Below are 24,197 nucleotides of genomic sequence, written 5' to 3' on the forward strand. Positions count from 1 at the left end.
TCCATAAATTCGGCTATCAAGCGCCAGACAGGACCACACTGCATATTCAAATGTGCTTAGATTGGCCATGGCAGGTTACAAAGCGACAGACAAGCTCTGATTCTGTCCCTTTTCACGCACCGGCCTCTTATTATCTCACTGCCCCTCTAACTCTTCACGCACTCTATTTTCCATTCATTCATTTTTACAATCCCTCTTTCCCAAGAGAGCAGGCACATCACCAATCCTGAAGATTCTCTCAAGGCAAAGCCTGTATGCATATCAAACGTATCGACGTTTTATTTTGTAACTTTTCATTTGTCACTTCTGTTTTTCCTCGCACGTGACGGCAGTTATGCTTAATATTTCACATATCTACGCGTCAGCAATAATACAATATACGCTTTTAAAACTAGAACTTACATTTACGCGAGCACACACACACGGACACCCACGCGCACTGTCACGCCTAACCTATATTATTCCACGAGGGTGTGTTTAATATTGCTATTGTTTGTATAATGCATCGATAGCCGTTTGTGATAATGCTTCAATGGCTTTCATAGAGGTGTGTTTCCTTGAAAATCCCAAAGCGAGGTGTTCCATGTTCTCCAACATATTCTGTATGATATGACATGGGATGGAAATAAAATAAAATAAAATACAATGCTTATTATATTCTAAATATTTATTAAAACATAAAATATTTGACTGGAGTGTTATTACATTGAAATATATATAGCATTATTATTCTATATGACCACTTCAATGTTTAATATACACACATCAATCAATTATAATTGTACAGCACACAATACACATATTTATTAGATTTATTTCAGATACATTATGTATAATGCGGCAGCACGGCATTTGTTACTATGTATTCTGAAAAACAATTCGGCAAAATACATTGTCTAAATGTCGTCGTGCAACCAAAAAAAAAAAAAAAAAAAGAAAAAACAAGTTACAAAACACATCAACTAAAAAGTTATATCTGATCATTTTCCAATAAACATTATGTAATCGATAAAAGCAGGTTAGTTATATTTGGCAGGATTATGGCCCCTTAGAGTTGTCAATAGTGAAAGTAGTCATTGAGGGAGAGAGAGAGAGAGAAAGAGAGGAATTGTCATTTCTTTAGTAAGAATCAACAATAGAATTATCATGAGAAAGGACACTGGCCTGGGCTCAAAGGTCGGAACTGGGATACACGCTTTTGATTCGGGAAGAGGGCGTTTTAAGTGACCACCAAGAGTAGGAGAATTGTTTTGGGGCAAAGTGAAAAAAGCAAACCTGTGGAGAAACCCACCGATCTATACTACAGTTGTTACTATTGATCAAATGTCACCTCTTTGAACGCACGCGCTTGAAAGTTACACTCCTTATCGAGAATTATTAAAAAACACAACATGTATCGCGTAGCCTAACGTGTCGTTTTATACCGCAGGAACGATTTACATGATATTAAAATGTACAACTAAATAAACATGACGTTTTTCAAATTATTATAATAACATATTAAAAACAACATATTGAGCTCTTTAAAGTAATGCTATAACATGACACAAAGTAACTAAATTACACTGAGGAATAGAATGTTTATTATAGAACTTGTGATTTTTACATTGCACTCTCTCCCTCTCTCTATGTGTGTGACTGTGTGTGTGTGTGTATGAGAGAGAGGGGGGAACAGAAACAGAAAATTTCACATGTTAAGATTTTTCATTTGCCTATAATCTATACAGTGCTTTTTGGTTCAATCAAGTATACTCCTAAAGATAATATGTGAAGAAGCATCTCTTATTATCAGGTTACTTCTCGTCTCAAAGTCAATATTGTGTTTGACTCTAACAGGAATTATTTCAATTTGTTCAGAAAAGCTAAAAAGAGGGAAGTGGTTTCTAGTTTTTGCACAGTTTTTCCTCGCATTCGGTTGCAATGTCTTGATTCCTCCTCAAGATCTAGTATGATGGGAGCGACCGGGAGCGTAAATACAGGCTGTATATTAAGGTGTTACTACGATAGATAAAAGTCCAACTTAATTTATCGCACTTAAAAATGACTGTGCTTTATAACGACGTTACATGCATACGCTGCGTGTTGCTAACGTGTCATTTAAATTAGCAGTCTGTATTTACCTCAGAAAATAAAACACACACACACACACACAAATGCATGCAGATCCCATTTAAGATAACGCATGGATCCTATACTACAGAAGTTCAGAGGCTCAGCCTTTCAGTCAGATTTGAAAAATGAAGGTGTTCATTTTTCTCAATCATTTGTCAGTACATTTATGCAAAATGCGTGTCGTTACAAGCCTACTTTGTGAAAGTAGCCTACTAATCTGAGTTTGTTGTTCACGATACAGCAGATAAGTGCACTGATGTGTTTTGCTTATTTAACATTTGCAACGATAAAGCTTCACTAAGAGAGTTGCGTTTTATTAGTGTCCACATAAAGCCGCCTTTGTTTCACTTTTGCCTATTCTGAAAGAAAACACAAGAAAATCTAAACAGCGTTAATCCTGGCATAAGATGATTTTATTAAATAAGAGGCGGCTGAAAGTGTGACGAACTTGTCGGGGTTTGTGAGCGCTCCAAAGTTAGCGTTTTCGAGGCAAAAACTGCGCTATTTCATTTCATAAACATACACGTTTTGATTTGTAAATCTAAACTAGCGTCTCGCGACCAAATAGCAGTGTGCAGCAGGGGCTGCGCGCGCCTCTCCGCTATTAACTTTCAGTGTCTTCCTTCTCATCCAACTCTTACTTTGTGCTGTACTTAATTCCATATTTTCAATTCCCGATCACTACTTTCCTCTTTCTCGTTCTCCATCTATCCATCCATCCCTCCCTCCCTCCTCTATCTCCCTCCTCCCTCTCTCTCTCCTCGGCTCTCTGCTGAATCTTATTGATCCAGAAGGTGGCTAATTAGCCCTTCCCGTCGTGCCTGTGTAATGAAGCACATGCGCACTGAATTAATCACAGCCATTTTTTGCAGGAAACTAATTAGCAGGAATAAAGATCCAAAGAGTTTTTTTCTTTTCAATCATCAGATCTCACTTTCACCTCTTCCTCTCTCCCTCTAACACAAGACTCATCGCCTGCTTTGCATCCAAATTATTTTTATATTGCCTTTACAACTAATACTCCGGTTTTTTACTCTCCGCAACAACAATGATCTTTCTTTTACCATCATCCTAAACGCAAACTGACCAAAAGGGACTGCCTTGATGGGATCTTTAGCCAAAGCGTCTCAATACTGGATTAAAAAGCAAGGATCTCAAAGCGGCAGCCAAACATTGTAAGTTGTAACTTTGCTTTCTCTTTCTTTCTGTCTTTCTCTCTCTTAGCGTTACGATTCTCTTTAGTTTCAATAACAGACTAAAGCGATGGCTTTCGGGATTTCGCCGTACCAGCCCCGGCTTTGCCTATTCTCCTAGCAGGATAAAGAACAGGCGATCGCAAGTTATTTTCATGCAAGTTGCTTTTATTTGCTGCCGTTTATTAGTATCGTTACCTGTGTTTACATCTGGCTTCGTCCTCGCTCTTCTCATGACTGGAAGAAAAGAAAAGGGCAAGACAGCGATTCCTTTTCCAAACAGTTGGATTTAAAACACACTTCTGCATGTTCGTGTATTCACACGGGTCACAAAAGGACCGAATAGTGTCAAGAAAGAGGTTTTTGAGAGGGTGTCGATGTGCGAGGTTGGTGGGAGAGTAGCGGGAGCTCTGCTCGATCGTAGCCGGGAGAGGAGCGTCTTAGTCCAGCCTGCGAGTCCGTCCGCGTCCGCTGAGCGGGAAGCGTCTCCCGCTTTTCCATTTTTTACACCAAAATGCTCGTTATTCCTTTACTTTCATTTCCTCCCTCATTTAGCGAGCAGAAATCCTCAATATTGCGCCCATCGTTACTTTTTCGAGTCTCTTCTAGTGTGGATTTTTCCGCCCTTTGCTGTGCATTTCAGTTCCTCTACTTTTCGCTCCTGTCACTTTCACCGTCTTTTCTCGTTTTATTTTTCATTCCAAGCGACGTTAAAGTTGTTCTTTGCTGCTTCCCAGCCGGAGTCACATGCAAATCGATAGGCATGTGTGTGTGTGTGTGTATGTGTGTGAAGTGTGTGTGAGTGTTTAGGGGAGTGTGTTTGGTATAGAGACGGAGCCCCGGGTCTCAGGAGCGGATCAGCCGGAGCTCACAGAGCCCGAAGAGCCGCGCGACACACACAGCGAGGACGGCGAATGACTTAAAACAAGAAACCCACACATACGGCGTGAATTTGTACATCTAAAAATCCAAACAGTGAAATGTAATTTCAACAACAAAGACAACGAGAAGGAAATCAGTATTGCATTTTGCGTACAACTTGCGTACGTTCTCCTGAGGGAGAAAAATACGACGAAAACGACTGTTCAAATTATAAACAACTTCGGGACGCTTATAGCTCCAACTAGCTTAAACTACTGAGGTGAAATTGCCCCACAAATAGACGAGGGGCTCGAATTTTAATAAAACTAAAACTTAATGAAGACCACAGGTGTAGCATGAATTAAAAAAAAAAAAAAAATAGAGATGGGGACCTCAAAAGTGGCGTGAACGAAGAGCTATTGAGAGATAGATAGTCCTTCCAAGGTATAAGAACAAACGGAAATGTGGATCCATAACAATGATACAGTGTAGCCCACAGTGAGACAGAAAACGAGAAAACAGAAGAGATGCAATGGAAGGACAGACAGACCCAGAGCTGACTGACTGTTTGCGAGCTGCTCATGGATGTGCTGGGTTGGGGAAGAAAGAGAGGGGGAGGTTGAGAGACTTGGGGTCAGACGGCAAGAAACAAGGGAGCAGGGGTCACCGAGTGAGTGGAAGAAAGATAAAAAAGAAAGAGAAGGGAAAAACCCAACATTACCGAGCCAGCGAAGAGTGGGAAAAGAGTGGGGTGGGTTATGTTGTGGGGTCAAACAATACACAGAGATTGTGGGGGTTAGCAAGACTATAAAAATGTACCTCAAGTTTGACCAACAAAAGAGCAGCCGAAAAGAGAGCGTGTTTGATTTTGCACTGGAAAAAAAGTCCTTAGTTTGAAGTAATGGATTATTTTTTAAAAAAAAATATTTTTTTTGGAGAAAGAGAGAGAGAACGCTCGTGAAGGAAGGCATGCATGCAAAGAGAGTTGAGAGGATAGACGGGGTCAAATAGCCACGGGCCATATCGAAGGAATCAGGGAAGAGGTCAGAAAAACACAAATCCCAAGACCTTTTTATCCTTCCCGACGTGTCGTAACAAGATGAACCAAGAAGCTAACGCAGGGACGACACACTTCTTTAGGTTAAGACTGTGCAGTGTCTGCAAAGCATAGTTTTATTAATTTCGGTCTTTTTTATACATACAAGGAAGAAGTATTACAACTGAATTGCAAAGATCTGTGTGTGTGTGTGTGTGTGTGTGTGTGTGTGTGAGGGGAAATTGGCAGGCTGAGCCATTGTGTGATTTCGTTATTATATTTAAATCTTTTTCCTTTTCTTAACCGCTTAAAAGGGGGCATAGTGGACAACCCAGCGTCTCTGTTTTTAGGAGAGAGAATAAGGGAGGGAGGGAGGAGGAATAGGACAGATAAGTCAGGGGTTTAATGTCTCTCGGCTCCCTAGTAGAGGGGTGGCAATAATTACAAGCGTCACACAAAAAGTATATATAGTATAATTCAGATGCTGTGCATGGACTCTCTCTCGCTCTAGCTCTCCCTTATCCTTTCCCTTCCCCTCTCTCTCTTTCTCTCTCTCTCTCTCTCTCTCTCTCTCTCTCTCTGCTCTGGCTTTCACCATCACAAAACAAAGACAGCAGGCAAAGTCTTTGCCATCTCACTCACTCTTCAAAAACTCATGAAACGCTATTCAGGGCTAATCCTTTTGCGGACAATGATTTTGATGGCAGTTGACTCATTTCTAGGAAGTCATATTGTTGCAGTATTTGTTGTCTGTAGTGCCTTTTGTGTTTCACCTGGTCATGAAACACTTAAACACGTAGCATTTAGTAACTCACGTCCATATTCAAGCAGTGTAAAACTACGCTGTGTTGTGTGTATGTACTTAACACTGTATTATTATAGGCTCTGAACAGATTTGTGTGCTTGTTGGGCTGCTGTAAGGATATTCGCTGTGTTACAGAAAACGTCTGACTGAGTTGTGCATATGTTTGCGTTGTGGTTTGGCAGAACATTTGCATTGTCTCGAAATTCTTTCAGGCTTTTCTCAAAGCTACAGAAAGATACAGACAGGCGTTGTGGTCCGTCTTTTTGTACCTGAGATTGAATAAAATAATAAACGGTTTCTGACATACAGGAACACAGTTTTGATTTTAAACCTTAGTTTAAATATATATGTGTGTGTCTCTGATTAATTTAGCTTTCAGTATAGATATTTTTAATATATAGACATTGTGTTGGATGATATAATGTTTTTGATTTGCTCAAAAAACTACTTCAATTAAGATCACTTTTTCTTAATTATAATTTAATGATAAATTATCACACACATATATATGAATTAATGTTAGCAAATAACTTTTTTAATTGTATTACAATTCAGTTATTAATTTTTTAAATAATAATAACTATGTTATTATTCCTGTTGTTCTTACTGTTTTTAAGAATTAGGATTTTCATGCTGCTCATATGATACTGTCGCTTAGTGAAATTGCTTGTTCAGCAGTAGATTTGCTATATTTGCTTTCTTTCCCTTTCTGTCTTTCTGAGGCTTGATTTCTCGTTGCTTCCTCTTACAACAGCAATTGTATATATTGCCAAGTGTACTCATCCTGGTCATGTATGGCGCTTAAATTGGAGATGCTACTACGACGAGACGGCTTGCCGAGTGGCATGTGAGTGTGTATGGATGTCGTTGTGGAGATATAGGGCAGGGGGAGACTGTGCTTTCCTCTTTACCCCTCCCTATTCTCTCTCTCTTTCTTTCTCTCCCTCTCTCTCTCTCTTGCTGGCACCCTTAGGGAAAGCCTCAGTGATGTCCTCAGTGGTAGAGGGCCCTCTTTGGGTCAACATCAATGACAGGCCGCCTTTTAGTATGCTGTATGATAATAACAGCAATATTAAATGTTTATACATTTTATGCACAATTTTCTTTTGTAATCTCTTGCACTATTTAATATGCATTATGCATTAAAAGCAATATTTATTTTATAGTGTGTTATATTATTTTATATTTGACAATACAAAATATTACAATCAGTGGTATTTTTTTTTAAAAAAACACCCTAAAAAATATTTGCATGATTTATCACTTTTTTTTTCTTTTGTAAAATCAACTTTAATAATTAATGTGGTTAAGTTCAGATAACATAATATTTTGAATTTCTGTTGATTAAACCAATAGCTTTTATTGTATTAACTCAAATTTTTAATTTCAGTCAACTCAAAAATTTAAGGCAACCAGGTAACTTACTTTAAAACAACAATTCTTTTTTACAGAGCATATATATATTTATATATATATATATATTAGTACATATGTATGTGTGTGTGTGAGTGAGTGTGGAGCACTCACAGCGTTCAGAGATGGTCCAATGTGAAGGTGAAAGCAGTGTGTGTATGTGTGTGTGGAGAGGAGACGATCTCTGTCACGAGTTTTCCATTAATCCAGTCGTGCCGAGGAGGAGCGCAGAGAAAGCCCAGCCACCTCCATTTGCTGTAGGGCTTGGATTGTGTGTGTGTAAATTAGGTTAGCAGGAGCACTGGGTCTGATTACACATGATGGTTTTGAATATGCAAGCCTGTGCAGTCAGGACCAGTTCTTCCAGTCGTCCCATAATGAGGGGGAGGACAATGGCATACATGTCAGTGCTATCATTAAACCACAGACTGGGGGTAGGCTGAGCGTGGGTGGGGAGGATGGTCTGTGTGTGTGTGTGTGTGTGTGTGTGTGTGTGTGTTTGGAGGGGGGGGGGGATAGTTAGGTACGCTATACCTGTGTAAACTCAGCTTTTACCACAAGCTCAGCTCAAGCCACGGTTTCACCTTTCAGACGGTTGCACTGACTGTCTGCATGTTCCTTTCTGCTTCCTCTTTTTTTCCCCCTCCTCTTTTTTCTTTTTTTTTTTGCTGTTTTCTTTTATTTGTTCCCAGTAAAGTTGGCAGAAATGTCTGCGGCTTGCTGTTTCACAATACGTTATCATGTTAACTGTCTCCAAATCATTGTGGTGGAGATTTATGATTGACTGTGTGTGTGCACGTGATCTCATCTGCCTATTTTAAATGTGTGTGTGTGTTTATATATATATATATATATATATATATATATATATATATATATATATATATATATATATATATATATAATCTTATATATAATATATATTATTTTTATTACCTAAACAATCTTTTGTGTATATACACACTCATGTACATTATACATGTTATAACAGCATGATTAAACTAACACATCCAAACTGCTAAATAAAGTGTTTTTATTTTTGCTTTGAAAGGAAAAAATGAGTGATAGAAAACAGAAAGAGAGAAGCAGAAGTCCTCACCTGATCTAGTAGATCCTGAGCTGTTTATAGGCAGGGTCAGCCCTGAAAAGGAGACATTTATGTGTGTGCGTGTGCGTGTGTGTGTGGAACGAGGACAGGAATTCCTCTTTTATTGCGAGAAGCTGCTTTTGCACATTTTCCGTCGGTCAGGGAATATTTTGAGAGACAGACGTAGCCTTCAGCATTTGTCATTCACAGCTAATGCCATGAGGACACACAATGCCTGCATTTCACAAACTCATGTGAAGCAAAATGGCTAATTTATGAAAATCCAGACAACAGAATCAAGCCATTTTTGTGTATATACTGTGAAACTATCAATTAGCAACTGAAGAAACGGATTTGATATTTGCTTAAATATATAATAGCATCCAAAAGCAGATGTTATCTCAGTGTGTTTTTTGCAGTGGTACAAATCCAAGTCTGTCGTGTGTGTGTTTGTGAGTGTGAATTCTAGCATAGTAGCATGGCTGTACAGGCTGCAGTGTTGTGGAGGCCGTGGTTGAGGTGGATAATAACAGCGTAGCCGGCCGCTAGTTTCGATAGGCAGCTTCATGTTCTCCGCCACGGAGATGGACCAGCTCTCAACCCCTCCTCTTTGCTGCACCCTGGAGCCCAGCGTCCGGCCCTCCGCGCTGTCTCTTATCATCACAAAGAGGCAGAATGCATAAAACATGGAGGACACACAGACACTGGCAGCCCAGGTCGCCTTTCTCTCCATGCAGAAACAAAGCGTGGGGTCCTGTGGCCTGTGACTTTGACCCGATCCTTGCCTTCTCTCTCTTTCTCTCTCTCTCATTCCCTCCTTTATTTAGTTTTTTTTTGTTCCCTTTCATGCATTTCATAAGTGTGCACATTTATTTTGTGTAAGTGCAAGTGTATTACAAGTGTCATTTTCAAATGAAAAGTCCTCTTCATGCACATAGTAGAGAATGATCTAGTTTGACATATTTATTCCTTTAAATATGAATAAATGCTATATATAAGAAAAAAATATTTTATGTTTGTATGTGTGTGTGTGTATATATATATATATATATATATATATATATATATATATATAATATATATTTACACACACATATATAAGTATGTATATATATATCAAATAAGAATTTAGAAATGGCAATAAATACAATAAATAAAAATAAAACATATATATACACACACACACACACACATTTTGTATATATATATATATATATATATATATATATATATATACAAAATGTTCTAATATTCTGAAGCTCTGTTGTAATGGCAATTTTTATGATATGATATTAATATGATTTGTCGATTGTGTTCGTGTGAGAAGCAGACTTGTGCGGTGGAGTTGATCAGTCAGGCTGATCGGGGCCCTGAGAGCGTCTGCAGATGTCATTTTTCCAGCACATTTTACGCTTAGCATGCCATGTGATACAGCCAGTGTTAGCCTCGGCTAGATTAGCACCATGACATGAAAACAGACCTGGATTGAGTGTGTGTGTGTTTCGGTCAAGGAGTGTCGCTGTATCATGCTCTGTCTCTCGATTTCGCGGCTGGGTAATATCACAGAAAGCAGTCATTTGTTGCATTACTGCTGCATTTCTAAAGAATATAATAGTGTGGTTTTGCAGCTATACAGGTTTTTTTTTGCGAGAGTATTTGTAGCAAGTTATTCCTTATTTTTAATCATATGAATTTTATTTTATTGCATTTTTCTTTCTGTCTAGGCTGCATGTTGCTCAGCAGTGGTGAGGACATAAAAATAGATTTTTATGAAACATGCAGCACAATTTTTTCCTGAGTGACAAATCGGCAAGCGCGCTTAGATCATGTGCTGCATGTGCTGTCAGTAACGCAGGCCTTTTCTGTGCATGTGAGTGAGTGATCGACAGCACGCGTGCGTGTGTGTGAGGGCTGCAGGAATGCTGAGTGGGAACGGGTGAAGCCCGACAGGCCGATGGCACTTCCTCTCTGTGTACGGCACAGCTTATCCTCCTCAGGATTAAAGACAGCAGAAAAGAAAAGAGCGATGGCAGGAGCCCCCCTCTCTCTCTTTCTCTCGCTCGCTCGCCCTCCTCTCTCCCTTTTTCCATGTTTGGAGAAGGGGAAAAAAACCTCAAACAAAAAGCGTGATTCATTTGCAAATGTGCAGCAGCCCATACGGGTCCCCCATGGTGCACTGGGAGAGGAGGAGCGGAGAGAGCGAGGATGAGAGGAAATAAAGGTATAGTAGAGTCGTTCGATTCTGTCTTTGTGGTGTTGAGGCCTAGCTCTACCCGTCAGACCGGTCTGACTCTTGTATCCATTAGTATGGTCTGAAACGGAGCGGCTATTACAAACTGTCCCGCGTATCGTAGAGTGTTTATGTGCGGGGTATGAGCGGGGTGCTTGTGGCTTCGGTGTGTGTGTGTGTGTGTTTAGCACTGAAGGGGTTAAGAGGCAAAGAGATACCCCTTTGTCTCGGCGGCCCTCTTTGTCATTGTTGTGCTGGAATTGAGCTCGCTGCACCTCACTTGACCACAGCAAAGCAATAAAATGGCCCCTAAGTGCTACAGGCTCCGTGTCCCTCTAACAGCACCTCTCCTTTGGGCTTTCACCTCACACACACGTGTGCAGGATTTAATACCATATATGTTACATCTGTTTCCAGGGCCATTTTTTTGTATACATTTTTCTTTCTTATTTTGAAAACAGGAAATGATCATTTGTTTTGTTCTAATTTTTATTCTCAAAATATACACTGAATCATCAAATTCATAAACTGGTACTAAGCTGTGTCAGTGATTGGATGTTAACCTAATATTAGTAAATGTTTTTTTTTTTTTATATTTAACATTTTTTTTATTCAGTTTGTTTATTATAGTATTTATTTTTCTTTGTATATAATTAATGTTTTATATATATTATATATATATATATATATATATATATATATATATATATATATATATATATATATATATATTATATATATATATATATATATATATATATATATAATCTTTAATATATTATAAATAATTATAAGGACGCTGAACAATATATTAAAATTTTCTCAGGTATAAATCATGTAAAATGATTAAATGTAAATAATTTAAATTTAACTTTACTAAATCTAATGCAATAAGAAAAAAATGCATTTATGAAATTTGTTATTTTTGTACCAATTTATGCACCAATTGTTTTGTTTTGTCATATATATATATGTAAGGATCAAGGCCAGTGTCTGGTAGAGTGTGCAGACAGATCACATTCGTCTCTGATGGCAGCCATTTTGGTGCCATTTCAAATATTTCTATGAGGAAATAAATTTAGGATTCAGTTCTGCTTTGCTTTACATAATGCATCATTTATGAAACCACAGTCTCAGACTGACAATTTAATATTTTTAAATGATTCTAAGAAGCACTGTTATATGTAAATGCATATTTTATTTAATAAATTATTTTGTTGAGGCTTTTAATTTAGTACTTTTACACTATTTTAGTAGCTTATTTACGAGTTGTAAATAAGCTGTATAAGCTTTGTTTTAATAAAAGAAAAATATGACAGCAGTGTGCAAATATCAGTGTCTGTGTCTCGGCGCTCAGAATAAGTGGTGTTGTTTTCAATAGTAATGATGATTGTTTACTTCACAGAATTCTTTTCCTCCCAGACATTATAATTAAATGTTGGGCGGAAAAAAAAGCTGTCTCTCCTTGTCGCCTTCCTATCACATAGGTATTTAATGAGACATGAGAGGTGCGGTGTGATTGGTTTATTGGCACGAGGAGTCCTGTGAGAGGTCAGCTCATTGGCTAAGGTGTTTAATTGGTACTGTTGGACACCCCTCCACCCCCTCTTGGGTGTAACTTGTTTTTGCCAGGTGCACTGTGCTCTCTATTAAGTGTTACATAGGGCCACAATTAAATCAGGCCTGAGTGAAGTCGTACTATTGCTGTCTGTCCTTCTGAGGACGGGGCGTCTGGTTACTCACCTGCATGTGCACACACACACACACACACACACAATCTCTGTCTCTGCACTGCTAAACACTTGTTTTATGCATTTTAAGAATCTTAAATTGGAACTAAATCAAAGGAGCTGTGTGACTCTATACAGAGATGGACACACATGTAAAAAACACTCAGAGGACAGTGTGTGGAAAAAGACTTGAACCCCTTCTGTTGTTTCCATTGAACTGACCTTGCATCCTTAGGCTGTAACATATTCAAGCCGCTCCTCACCCTGATTCTAATTTGGGGCACTGGATGAGTGGGCTCGGGGTGCGATCGTGCCACTGGGGATTCCTCAAGGCCAGACAGCCACAATAGAACGGTGACCCCCGCGCCGTGATGTCACACATGCTGTCTGCCGTTCTGTCATGTGTCAGACTGACCTTTTGTGACACACAATCTGTATCTGCTGCTGTTTTCAAATTTTAAAGTCAACATAGTTGACAACCAGTGTTGGGGAAAGTTACTTTTAAAAGTAATGAGTTACAGTATTGCGTTACTCCTTAAAAAAGTAACTAATTACATTACTTAGTTACTTTTTGTTACATTACATTTGTGTTATTTTTTTCTCACCTGGGCTGGGCTTGCCCATTTGTTTGTTTTTTTGTTTTTTGAAAATCTGCAAATGTTAAGTCCCTTTCACACACTTTTGGTTGAATTGGATTATCGAAAGTCAGCAGCAAAGTTAAGTTTAAAGTGACATTAAATACATAAAATATATTTGTATTATTTAACATATTTAATTTGCATTTCACTTTTTTAATTCATTTTGAGGAAAATTGAATCTGTTTTTGTGCAAGTAAAATGAGTAAATGAATGTTCACATTTAGCTGTCAGTCAATAAATGGGAAAACAGAGTAACTTGCATTACGTATTTGAAAAAGTAACTCAGATATTTTGTTGTGAATGTAAAAGTAATGCTTTACTTTAAAAAAAGTAGTCTGATTACGTAACTCGCGTTACTTGTAATGCGTAACACTGTTGATAACATTTTCTATGTTTTGTTTCTTAATTTACATTCCATGTATTATTGCGAAAAAATGGTCTGTGCATGTAATAAAAAAAGATTACCTTAGCTATTACAATTATTAAAATATTGTCTAATTTTTAAATGTAACGACTTGCCATTCCACAAAAAATAAATAAATAAATAAATAAATAAAAGTAAAATGAAATAAATTAAATCTTTCCTAGTCACAATTCATACACGTGTTTTCGTCTCATGGAGCTGCTGTGCCCTTATCTTTCAGCTGTTTTTCACCTAATTTAAAGAATACCTAATTTTTAAAGATGATTGTATTTTTTGTTCTCTCTAAAGCTGAGTGAACTAAGCAAATAAGAGAGAGAGAGAGAGAGAGAGAGAGTGGGAGAGAGAAAGAGAGAGGAGTGTAGGGGGGGTCAGGCAGAGGTGAAAGACAGGCTTGGCGCTCACATGAAACATTTATGGATCAGTTACTTTGTCAAGTGCCAGTCTTTTGTTCCTTTTTTTCTGTCCCCTTTTTCGATGTGCTTTGTGACGAGTTTGTAACTATACACATAAGGAAGAAAACCTATTCTCCCCTCTTGTTTCTCTCACTGTAGTTTAACCTGATGGCTGCTTAAAGGTAGACTGGATGACACAAGTCGAGGAACATATTGGCTTGCGGTTGCTGGAAATACACATCGAAAGCTAATTTGTTCAGTGGCACGTAAATATTAATGTCTCAAGCTGGTAATGACAGACATGCTGTCAGGGAATATGACACTCGTGTGACAGGGCGTCAGAATTTGTCAGAAGTCCAAATCACATACAGTGTATGGAACTGAGTCATGTTGCATGTAAAAATATCTGTCTGCTAAATTCAAGATTGGCTCCCTCCCATAGAAAAGAAGAAATGTTAATGAGGTCTATTTAATAACTCAGTTGTTTCTCTGAGCCAGCTTAAGTTTCCTGATCCTCAGATGTTTCTCCTGAGGAAAAAAAAAGACTTCTCTAGAATTTCAGAAAAGATCTCAACAACGTCACACGCTGTGCCAAGATACCACTGTCTGCAATTAAAAAGCCAAAGATTTCACAAACGTTTCTCAAATTCATCCCAGAACAAATAGTTTGAGCTATGCTATTCACTAATTGCATAGCTTTGCTCTAACAATTGTCTATAACTCTATCTTTCCTAAGGAATTTTAGGAGAAACATCTGAGAAAAAGCTGCTACTTAAATAAAGAATAACTGAAAACTCCACAGAGAATATCCCGAGCTCTGAAAGAGCAATACAATTTATCAGAGTCCGATGAGTGTTAGTTTTAGGCAGGGAGAAGAACTGCTAGCAGTCACTGCTACGAGGGCCAGCTGTGTGTGTTTTTCTGAGTGTTCTGTAGCTTATCTCCGTTCTGGTGTGGGTATCTCCTGTTGGTGACTTCCATTGTGTTTACAGTGGATGGGACGGAGGGGTGGAGGGTGCACAGACACTCGTTTCATCATTTCCTTCCTCCACTCCGTTTTTATGAATCGATCTGTCATAACAACTGCTAGAGACGTGGAGGAAACTGAAAGAGAGAGAGGGAGAAGGGGGGAGGCTCATGGAAAGGAAAGAATTGTTGCATGTTGTACAGAAAGAGAACAATAGCAGCCATCCCAAGGCTAGATGAGGTGATCACAGAGCAGTTACAGGGAAGAGATCTTGTGTTATTTTTATTTCTCAACTCCATCTGTGGGGCCAGGAGCTTTACTATCACGGTCTGAAAGAAAATGTATTAAAGAATAAGTTCACTTCAGAATTAAAATTTCCTGATAATTTACTCACCCCCATGTCATTCAAGATGTTTATGTCTTTCTTTCTTCAATTAAAAAGAAATACATTTTTGAGGAAAACATTCCACGATTTTTCTCCATATAGCGGACTTCAGCAGGGTTCAACGGGTTGAAAGTCCAAATCGCAGTTTCAGTGCAGCTTCAAAGGGCTCTACGTGATCCCAGCCGAGGAATAAGGGTCTTATCTAGCGAAATTATATATGTAATTTTGTAAAAAATAAATAAAAAAGTACACTTTTTAACCATAAATGCTAGTCTTGCACTAGCTCTGTGATGCGCCACGCATTACGTAATCACCTTCCAAAGGTTACGCTTGACGTAGGCGGAAGTACCTAGCAAGTATCTACAAAGCGAACGTGCAAAGACTAAGTCCCAACGGCCTTTACAAAAAAAAAAAAGGTAAAACAACGATGTCAGATGGTTTTGAAGTGCAAATTTTGACTAGATACGACCCTTATTCTTCGTCTGGGATCGTGTAGAGCCCTTTGAAGCTGCTTTGAAATTGCAATTTGGACCTTCAACCCATTGGTAGCCATTCAAGTCCACTATATAAAGAAAAATCCTGGAATGTTTTCCCCAAAAACCTTTCTTCAAAAAATTTCTTTTCGACTGAAGAAAGGAAAATTTTAATTCTAATCCTTTAAAATATCCTGAGAACACTATGTGTCGCCTGCCTGTTGTTGTCAGGGCTCATTTCTTAGGGTCGAAACGCTCTCATGACATAAGCAGAGAAACAGGAAGCCTGGCTGCCATCTTTCACAATCTCCTATGAAACAGGAACTGAGAGCAGGCTAAGCCGTGGCCCCTCGCTGCTAGCAGATGGGTGCCAACCTGTTGAAGGCAACGGGCACGGGGGAGGAGAGCCACAGAGGGGGCTTGTGTCTGCGGAGGGCCCCCTGGGACCCCTTTCTCTCTCCTGGAGGGTCCGGAGGTGTAGTCACCGTCTGTTTTGGGCATGGTTCGTGATGGTGTGTTTAGCACTTGCCAGCAAGAGCATTTATATGCAAATGCTAAACAAGCATTGGTGAGACTAATTACGGCAGATCCCATTGAGTCCGTGCCAGCCCAGAGAGAGGAAGGGAGGTCCTACAAGCTGGGGTGGTCTTGCCCTACTTGTTTACTCATTGTCTTTCTTTATTAACCCCTCATTGACACTCCTTCTCAACATCAAGGGGGGTCTGTTTGCAGGGCATCTCCTTTCTACACGGAACTGATTCCAGGGCTTGATATAGATGAGAATCGCAAGGCAACTTGTGTTCCTCAGTTCTTGTTCTCTATTAGGAAGGCAGTGGTCTTTGTTGGAAAACCAGGGTGTACCAGTTTAAGGTGGTCAGGTTGTTTTTTGGAATATGGTAGCTTGTCCAAGGTGGTCTACCAGCTCTAACTAGATTGATCTAGTATATGATCTACAAGGCTGAAACAGGTCTACCAACTGGATCTTAGCTGATCAACTATTTAGAACAAGTTGGACCAGCTATAAAAAACAATAAAATTGTCTTGCCACTAAAGGCCTCTATATGCTAATGTTGATGTTCTTTTTCGTTCTTTGCTTTGAGGTAAAAAGAAGTTTGAAATATGTGAGCAGCAGCATACTGGTAGCGAACAACCTGACGGCGTCCACTCTGCTGAGATTGCCTTTTAGATAAATATGTTAATATGTTCTGCGCACTTTCCTCTCAATAACAAAATAAGCACACAACAAAATCTGCATCTGATCATAGTGATGTGGATGTTTGCATGAGCTCTGGAATTTGGCACTCCAGTCAACTAAAGTCACGTTTATTTATATAGCACTTTATACAATAGATCGCTTTAAACCAAACAGCTTTACAATATTAAACATGAAAAAACAGTGTCATTGTTTATGCTTTCAATTAAAATTACACTTCAGTTTCTACTATAAAGCAGCTCTCCAGTGTTTATGTTTTCGCTCGTGGAAGTCTGACCTCTTTGGATTCTACGGAGGAAATTAACCAGAGCAGATTTCCCAAAGCGCACATACCTATCACGTAATCGCCATAGACCAATGGTAGTTCAAAGGTGTTTACCAGCCGGAGCAAACATTTCCGGAAAGTTCACTTTAGCCGTTTCAAACTCCCAAAACAAACTCCAAATGAACTTTGTTTTGACCTGATTTTGTTCGAAATGATGACACACAACTTTGTCCTTCGATTTCGCTTGAAATACATTGAGGCCTTAACAGGTCACCAAGTTACTGTTGCTAGTAGTCATTGGTAGTTGCATGTGCATAAAGTTGAACTTTGTCACAGATGGTCACAGATGTCAGCTCAAATTGCCATTTGCTCATTGAAGATAACGAATTTCCAGTTGTTGTCTTGCACTGCCTGTATGAACACTACATCAATCTAGCTACCATCTGAAGCTGTTGTTAGCTGGATTTTCCAAAAGGGAGGATAAAACCTCTTAACACATGCCCTCCTACAAAGGATGCTATAACTAATTACTCGTGGTGCTCAAAATGCATTTAGGTCAGCTTTTTTAATCACATGCAAATTTATGAGTGGAAGAGAGGAAAATATTAACTTTCGGAGTCAGTGGCTCGCATTGACTGCGGACAGGGGCAGTATATACTCGACTCTACAGTATCCCTGCAGTGCTGCCAGAGAACAGGGCCACACTCACTAACTTACAGTCCAGGAACAAGCTTTAGAGGCCAAGAATGAGCCAGATATGCAACAACACGATATTTCACCATAAATAGCAGAGTTTGCAAACCTGCACATTATTTTTAGGCTAATTATTTTTAGGTGTTTGCCATAACATGGAATTTGAATTTATCATGCTGTACAGATTGTGCTGCTCCAAATGTTTACACACAACAGCAGATCTCATATCAGCCACGCTTCAGCACGGACAGGCTTTTGTTGATTGAAAAGTGTCCCTCTCTCGCAGAAATGACAACGGTGCTGGAAGCAATTAGCTCTGATGGAATTATGGCAGAAGCAGGCAACTCTCCAAGAGAGACAAGAGGGCAGGCGATACCTCCATTTTGAGCAGAAATGTTTTGAGGTGGAGGAAATGAATTTTGACAGTGTTTGAGACTAGCCAGATCCTTGAATTTGGGTTTGACCTCTGTGAATATAAATCAATTGGATAAGCTTTGCTCTGGTCTGCTTTCCAGCTTTTTCTTAGACTAGCTCATCCCTCAGTGCCTGTTTCTCCTGCAGTTAAAACTAATTAGTTGTGGTGCCTCTTTAGTTATCCTTATTGTGGGCTTAGGAGAGACACTATAGCTCTATTCCACAACCTAGTGAGCTGCCTATCTAGACATCATTATAAGGGATTAATCATAGGCTCACTGCCAATGTGGCAGCTGATCCAGAAAGGTAGGCAGCAGCACTATGCTGCCTTCTAAGATACTTGTTTTATCCAATTTTTAAAGGTGCCCCAGAATCAAAAATTTAATTTACCTTGGCATAGTTGAATGACAAGAGTTCAGTACATGGAAAAGACATACATTGAGTTTCAAACTCCATTGCTTCCTCCTTCTTATGCAAATCTCATTTCCTCCGGAAAACAGGCGAATCTCAACATAACACCGACTATTACGTAACAGTCAGGATCATTAATATGTACGCCCCCAATATTTGCATATGCCAGCTCATGTTCAAGGCATTAGACAAGGGCAGTCAGTATTAACGTCTGGAGCAGCACAGCTGAATCATCAGACTAGGTAAGCAAGAAAGAACAATAGCGAAAAATGGCAGATGGAGCAATAATAACTGACATGATCCATGATATCATGATATTTTTAGTGATATTTGTAAATTGTCTTTCTAAATGTTTCGTTAGCATGTTACTAATGTACTGTTAAATTTAGTTAAAGTTACCATCGTTTCTTACTGTATTCACAGAGACAAGAGCCGTCGCTATTTTCATTTTTAAACACTTGCAGTCTTTATAAATCTCTCCAACAGTGTGTAATATTAGCTCTAACCACGGAGCACAGCCTCAAACTCATTCAGAATCAAATGTAAACATCCAAATAAATACCATACTCACATGATCCGAAGCATGCATGCAGCATGCATAACGAACATATTGTAAAGATCCATTTGAGGGTTACATTAGCTGTGTGAACTTTGTTTTATAGTCGCTGCTCGGGGGGGCATGGAGCGTGAGAATTAAAGGGGCCACAGACTGAATCGGTGCATAGTTAATGATCCCCCAAAATAGGCAGTTAAAAAAATAAAAATAAAAAAAAATCTATGAGGTATTTTGAGCTGAAACTTCACAGACACATTCAGGGGACACCTTAGACTTATATTACATCTTGTGAAAGAATGTTCTAGGGCACCTTTAAAACAGCACATATCAAGATTGTTGACTGTCAAGAGAAATGTCGATGATATACTTAACCTTTTTGAATCCAAGGCCCTTCTTTGCGAAGGCTCTTCTACCTAAGCCATTTACCTCATGTACTCATGCAATTTTTATATTTTTTTTAGTTTGAGCATAATAAGACCCCTGGAAGTTTGCAAAGGCCCCCTAGTCCAGTGTTGCCAAGTCCACGGTTTTCCCGTGGAATTGGGCTACTTTTCCTGTTGAAAAAAAAAGCATATGCTGTTTAAGGTAAGTTTTGAAGCTGGTATGCTGATTTGAGCTGGTTTGTGCTGGTCAAGTGCTGGTCCTATGCTGGTCCTTTGCTGGTCCTATGCCGGTACATGCTAGTCCTATGCAAGTCCTAAGCTGGTCCTATACTGGTCCATGCTGGTCTTAAGCTGGTCCTGGACCAGCATGGACCAGCATTGGACCAGCATAGGACCAGCATAAACCAGCTCAAACCAGCATACCAGCTTCAAAACCTACCTTACCAGCATATGCTGTTTTTTTTCAACAGGGTTAATTCTGTTGCCGTGGGTTGTTTTCATGTCCGCGGGTTGAAGCGACCTCAAATAACTTCATATTTAGCCCCTGGAATGTGAATTTTACCAGGGAACCCCACTGAAAATGTGGATTTTACTCCCCGAACGTGATTTTCCCCTGGAAACCCCCCCTGAAATATGTTTGGGCTAGTTTTGAGTAGCAATTGGGCAGGTTTCGTTGTGAAAACCTGGAAACCCTGCCCTGGTTGAGAACCACCGCTAAATTCTTGATAATTGTTCATTCATTATTGCTAATTTAAAAACTGACTGATATTGCACCCAATATTTGCAGTACCTTTTTTAATAGATTATCATATCATTAGCATAGCAACATGCTAACATAAAACTGGTGGAATCAATTGCTGTGTCTCATATAGGCTACTTCATCTGAATTGCGTTATTTCAAAATGGAAAGTAGATGACAGATTCAAAAGAAGTGTTTATGTGTCCTAATTGTTAACAAACTGACTATTTTCCCCAACATTTGTGCGTCATGCACTTATGCAAGTATCATGTTGTTATATACAAACACGCTAACACCAAACTCTGTTGGAATCAGTTATGTTGTGTCTCTCATATGCTTCATGTGATTAGCGGCATTTTGCCACAGAAGGCAGCTGTCTAAGTAAGTCATAGACAGCTAGGGAGCTCACTAGGTTTTGGAACAGAGCCTATGACTGTGTACTGCAGCCATGCATGCTAATAATTAGCATAGGAGACAGACAAAGTGAAAGAGAAAGATTCTTGCTGTCTTTTCATTCTTTATTTACACTGCCTCTTGAGTTTCACCACTATGTTGCCTTTTCACTATGCCAAGCTCAACTTCCACACACGTACACACACACTTAAACACACAACTAGATCTATGACTGTTTGTATGCTCTGTGTCTGCTTAGGGGCATGTTTGGCTGGGCCATGGTGGTTTGATCAAAGGTTGTGTATGTTTGTTTAAGCCATGGTTCTTCACTGAACACAGCTGGTCAGTACTGTCTCTTGCAGAGGATAAAACAAGTTCTTCTAGACCTCTGCCCTGGACAAGGGCCTCTCTCTCTCCCCTCATTGTGCCAAACAACTGTCACACACATACAGTGGCCCAAAAACATATTTGGACAGTCGAGGCACACTTTAAATGCATCAATTCATTACTGTAATCACTTTTCTGAGACCTTTTTAAAATATTTTTTTTAATCAGCTGGTACCAAGGTGATTTTTAGTAAATGTATGAAGTTAGTTCACACAGGTGTCATAAAAGAGTAACTACAGATATAATTCAATACATTTAACAGTGAACAAGATCCAATAATGTCTGACAACAAGAAAATGTCTATGGTTTTATCATATAAAATCTTCTTTTTGTGATTTATTTTCTTCGTAAAGTGTGCATCTTTTTTCAAAAAATAAATGTTTTAATATTTTATGATAAATGCAATTACATTCATACATTTTAACCCACTGTTAAAGATCTTCACAATAGCTGTTTTTTTGTTGTTAAATACATTTTCTTTATATTCCTGTCTCTCTCCCTCTTTCAAGTTGTCCTTTTTTTTCCCCTTCTGCATTCCTTTCTCTCTCCCACTTTTAACATTTTTTGTATTTTCTCAAGGTGCTTTTCTTTTCATTGTCCTTCTTCTCTCTTTTTCCATAGCCTTTTCTCCCCATGTCGTCCTGCTTTTTCTCTCTGTGTTGTGTGTTCAGACTCTGTCAGAATTGAGAAAGGCATTCAGGACCCTTAATCCCAATTCCCTCTATCAGGAATGCAAATGTGTCTGTGATTGTGTGACCCGCCAGGGCCTGGCAACATCTGCAGGGCTCAACAATAAGGTGGCCCGCTGGTCTGCGGCCGGTGTGAGAACAAGTTTGGGCCAGTTGACGGAACTGTCACTTGCCCTAGCAGGTCACAACATCACTACACTTTAATGCTTGAAAACGTAAACATTTGGGTTTCTGTGATGTGTTACGTAATGTTGTTATTGGATTGTGCTCGTTAAAACTTGTCACCAAGGTGATGTTATCTAGCTGGCATGCAATGCACTCTAAGAAAAAAAGGTACAAAAGCTGTCACTGGGGCAGTACCCTTTCAAAAGGTACACCTTTGTACCTACAGAGTGCATATTAGTACCTCAAAAGGTAAATATTGGAGCCAAAAGTGTACATATTAGTACCTAAATGGTACATATTTTAGAACCTTTTTAAAAGGTACCATCACAGTGACAGCTTTTGTACCGTTTAGATAGTTATATTGAAATTGCAAGAATGACTTTTTGAAGCATCAATAAGAATTGGTTGAAATTTAGATAAATCAGTAGTTTTATATTAGATTAAAGGATTACTTCACTCTAAAATGAAAATTACCCCAAGCTTTACTCACCGTCAAGCCATCCTAGGTGTATATGACTTTCTTCTTTCTGATGAACACAATGGGAGTTATATTAATAAATACCCTGACACGTCCAAGCTTTATAATTGCATTGAACGGGACCAACAAATATGAAACGATGCATTTGTGTAAGAAAAATATCCATATTTAACAATTTATAAAGTTAAATATCTAGCTTATGCTAGACCGCCTTCTGTTTTCAACATAGGAAAAAAGTGTAATGCCTCTTGCAGTTCAAAACGTCCTACACCTTTCATATTCAACTTACGAAAAAAGCATAACTGACGTAAATTGAATATGGCAGGCTTTCTGGCAGAAGCTATATATTTTACTTGTCAAATATGGATATTTTTCTTACACAAACGCACCGCTTCGCTTCAGAAGGCCTTTATTAACCACCCAGAGCCATGTGGAGTATGTTTATGATGGATGGATGCACTTTCTTGAGCTTCATACTCGTTGGCCCCGTTCACTGCCATTATAAAGCTTGGATGTGTTAGGATATTTATTAATATGATATTTATTAATAACGTGTCATATACACATAGGATGGCTTGAGGGTGAGTAAAGCTTGGGGTAATTTTCATTTTAAAGAGAACTAATCCTTTAAACTATATATTTTTGTATATAGTTTATTACACCAAAAATCTGAGCAACTAGCTTGACCAGGCCAAAAAAAAAAAAAATGTATTGTTTGTCCCTGATCTGCATGAGGAGCCCCCCTCACACTCGCACTCTCTATGAAATCATTGTTTCTCTTCACGGCACCATTAACCCTGTGCTGCATGGCCAAGCTCCCAGCCCGGCCCCTTTCAGAGGCCATGTTTCTATACCACGTCTGACCATCTGGACACTAGACATAACACACTGTTGACTTTCCCTCAGTAGTATGTATATATGCGGCTTTGGGCAGGGGGGTGGACTGGGTGAGCCCTTCTGTCAGGCCTGTGGTTGATACTCATCTGGCTAGTAGCAACTGGAGGATTTATCCCTCATGTTTAACCCACTTCACGAGTTTAGGTGGAGCCTGTCCATGTGTAGGAGTGAAGCTGTGGTGTCGGCCAATAAAATGTAGTTATTAAATTTGCACCCGCCCCTCTCTGACAGGTATCAGAGGAGAGAGAAATGATTGTTTGGATTGTCTCTGTTTTCGAAATGATAAATTAATGGTAAAGCGCAACTGACAAAGTGAATCTGCGTCAAAGCCAAGTGGCACTGATTGAATTACAGTTTCAGAGACCTAAACTCTGGCAACATTCCTGCATTGACTCGCAAGCCGCAACATTGGCTTGTACGAACACATACGCACAATGGCTTCATCTATCTGTTGGGTGAATTCAGATAAATTGGGCCACTGTTTCACATTGACATGACTGTTACTATGTGGCTATCCTATCTATCTATCTATCTATCTATCTATCTATCTATCTATCTATCTATCTATCTATCTATCTATCTATCTATCTATCTATCTATCGATCTATCGATCTATCGATCTATCTATCGATCAGACGTGCCGATATGCAATATATCACAATAATGAACATGCATGTATTGTTATAGTGGGCACTTCAAAATACCGTGAATAATTATTTATTACGATTTAGATTTTTTGAATGCATTTTAAGAATACTTTTCCCATCA

At 39.0% G+C, this 24,197-nt stretch overlaps 1 protein-coding gene across 2 annotated transcripts in view; it reads left to right on the forward strand.

Annotated features, from left to right (window-relative positions):
* Positions 1-2,878: 2,878 nt before the first annotated feature.
* The window catches only part of zfhx3b (zinc finger homeobox 3b), a 164,455-nt gene continuing 143,136 nt past the window's right edge, over positions 2,879-24,197 (forward strand). For both annotated transcript variants that reach the window (XM_067400051.1, XM_067400054.1), the window contains exon 1: positions 2,879-3,287. The gene's annotated coding sequence lies outside the window, so the exon portion shown is untranslated. The remainder of the gene's footprint in view (positions 3,288-24,197) is intronic.

This window comes from Chanodichthys erythropterus, chromosome 11 (genome assembly GCF_024489055.1).
Source record: "Chanodichthys erythropterus isolate Z2021 chromosome 11, ASM2448905v1, whole genome shotgun sequence".
Lineage (NCBI taxonomy): Eukaryota > Metazoa > Chordata > Actinopteri > Cypriniformes > Xenocyprididae > Chanodichthys > Chanodichthys erythropterus.